We start from the raw sequence: 3,272 nt of genomic DNA, 5'->3' as shown, positions 1-3,272 counted from the left end.
GAGAGTAATTTCTGAAAATCTTAAGTAGAATAATTTTATTTCATGGTTACATTAAAGGACGAACTATAGGCCATAGTAACTGGTATCCGGGTTGCGGTGGTAGCGAACAACCTAGTATTACATTAAAGTAACCAAAGTTTTATAAGGAATCATTATATGTATGATGATGCAAAACATATTTATTTTTAAATAATTCAATCCGGGTTTCAGCGGTAGCTAGCAACCTAGTAAGAAACGATAACGTCTCATAATAAAAATGAAATGGTCCATAAGAATTGGATTTTTATGCTGATTTTGAATATGTAGGTTTCATCAAGTTTAATTATACCCATCAAAAGTTACGAGCCTGAGAATATTTGCCCATATTTTCGAAAAAAGGGAAAAACACCCCTAAAATCATAGAATCTTAATGAAAATCACACCATTTTATTCAGCGTATTAGAGAACTTTACTGAAGAGGTTTCAAGCTCTTATCTGCAAAAACGTTTAATTTTGTATTTTTTGGCAGAAGAAAGATCACAGATGCGTGTTTATTTGCCTTTTCTTTATTTTTACAATAAAAGACGATCATTGGAATAACAAACCATTGCATACCTTGAACTTATTCAGCTACTTATTTGTTTGAGGTTCGTATCTTAATATTTAAAATAATAAAAAGCCTTTAGATTTAACCTGTTTTTAATAATATATCAAACAGATCGTTTTATCTAAGTTTATAGTAAGAACGACTCGTCTCAATTGTAACCGAAACTCTAAAAAACGGAATTTTAATATCAATAGATACATCAAAAGAATTGGATTTTTATACTGATTTTAAATATGTTACATTAAGGAATAAAATGTAGCCCATAGTAACTGAAGTAATAAAAGGAATTATTATATAGATGATTATTTTAATTATACTTCTTAAGTAATCATTAGTAAAATTTTCCCATACCGGGAATCGAACTCGAGCCAACTGGGTGAGAGCCAGCTATCCTAATCACTAGATCATGTAGGATATATTAAGATATTTGATTAATGACGTTTATCTTAAATTACTTTGTTCTCTTGAGACCATAATATATTTATAGCTATTTGTCCAAACACCTCCTTATATTATGATGTTTCGAGTAGTAAGAACCTATCAAAAATACTAATTAATTTTAAAATTTTCAGGCATTTTTCTAGTTTTCATTAAAGAATAAAAATTTTTGCTCAGACACCATAAATATTTTTGCATTTTACATAATAACTTTAGCGATCCATGAAACAAAATTTTATAATATAGAATGAACTTTTGCCTATACTAACTTAACAGAAGATGACATCCAATCCCAAGAAATACATTTCTTTAAGGATACAACACTGTACAATACTGTAATAGGAAATGGTATTAACATCACCTTAAATACAAAGATCAAAATAGTGTTATTAACTTTATCAAAAGTATGTAGATATAGTTATATTATATATATTAGGTTCTTTAGTTTTAACAAAAAAACTGATTGCTGAATTGAAACTAGATTAATTCCTGAAAATTTCAAATAGAATAATTTAATTTTATGGATGACTAAAGTTATTATGTAAACTGCAAAAATATTTTTGGTGTCTGAGCAATAATTCTAATTTTTTAATTAAAAATAGAAAAATATCAGAAAATTTTAAAATTAGTTTTTATTTTTGATAGGTTTTCGATACTTGATGCGTGGTTTCAATATAAAGCAATAGTATTGTTATTTGAAACAATGACTAAATATTCAGACATTGCAAATGAGATTCTTATGAGCTTCTCTTCTCAGCTGAAAAACTTGATAAACAATAGTTGGAATCATCTACGTCAAACTCCTGTTGTTGAAGAATCACCTCTTAATTATGATGAGATTAAAGCTATTGCTGATTTTTTATTATCTAAAACAAAGTACAGGTGCCAGATAGGAATTATTTGCGGCTCTGGGTTAAGTGAACTTGGAAACTTATTAGAAAATAGAACCACCATTCATTACGAAAATATACCCCATTTCCCTGTTTCAACCGTTGCTGGGCATAAGGGCCAAATGGTAATAGGGCTGCTTAAAAATGTCCCAGTTGTGTGTATGCAAGGTAGATTTCATCCGTATGAAGGATACCCGACTTGGAAGTGCGCTTTACCGGTTCGAGTCTTGCACGTAATGGGAGTTAAGAGTTTGATCATTAGCAATGCTGCTGGTGGTTTAATGTCCAATCACAAAATTGGCGACATAATGATAATAAAAGACCATGTAAGCATGCCGGGGTTAGCTGGAAGATCTCCATTGGTTGGCCCAAATGATAACAAATTTGGCACTCGATTCCCCTCAATGCAAGGTGCGTACAATAAAAAATATCGTGAATATGCACTAAAAATTGGTAGCGAAATTGGCTTGAAGGAAAATATTCACGAAGGTGTTTATTGCATGAATGGTGGTCCAGCATATGAGACACCGTCTGAATGCCAAATGCTACTAAATACATTAACTATTAATGCTGTAGGAATGTCCACTGTACCAGAAGTTGTTGTAGCTCGCCACTGTGGCATGTTTGTTTTTGCTTTCAGCCTTATTTCAAATAAATGTGTGATGGACACTGATTCTGAAAATTCACCTAATCATTCAGAAGTTATCGCAGCTTGTGAAAGTAGGAAGTCTGACTTGAAGGTTTTCGTGGAGAGAATGGTACTTCAAATAAATGACGACTTGCAATCACTGCCGTCAGAAAATGACAAAGTTTAATGGTAATCATGCAAAGGAGTTTATGTTTTGAGGATATCGAGGACTTATCCTCATTAGAGTCCTGAACAAGTCCAACAAAGATTCGAAAAGAATTTAGTAAGTTACCTTGCTTGTTTTCTATGTTCTATATATCTATCAAACAGTTCTTGGTAACGAACTGTTTAGTAAGAGTGAATCGTCTCAATAGTAACCGAAACTCTAAAAAACGGAATTCTGATACCAAACGATACATCAAAAGTACATAAAGGATCGACATAGTTCATCATAAAATGTGTTGGTCAAGAGGATGTCATGTAGTAGTTATTAATAGGAGTTTAAAAAGACAAATGTATGACAATTGTCTTCGGCAGGATTTCAATCTGTGACCTTTGGAGCAGAACTCCAACACACTATCCACTGCGCCTCCTAGGATTTCAAGGACACGATTTTAAAATAGTTTATGTTTTATATTAAAAGATGATCATTGGAATACTAAACCATTGCATATACTGGACTTAGCTGCCTGATTCGTTGAGGTCCCTCTAATACTATTCCAAATAAGAA

General features: G+C 31.8%; 1 pseudogene; it reads left to right on the top strand.

The window, feature by feature from the left end:
• The first annotated feature begins 1,727 nt into the window (after positions 1–1,727).
• LOC148942310 (purine nucleoside phosphorylase pseudogene) lies at positions 1,728–2,729 on the top strand (annotated as a pseudogene).
• Positions 2,730–3,272: the final 543 nt, after the last annotated feature.

The sequence above is a fragment of the Artemia sp. Qi Xiang Cuo genome, chromosome 17 (assembly GCF_049724085.1).
Source record: "Artemia sp. Qi Xiang Cuo chromosome 17, ASM4972408v1, whole genome shotgun sequence".
NCBI lineage: Eukaryota > Metazoa > Arthropoda > Branchiopoda > Anostraca > Artemiidae > Artemia > Artemia sp. Qi Xiang Cuo.
This window is presented reverse-complemented; position numbering and strand designations above follow the sequence as displayed.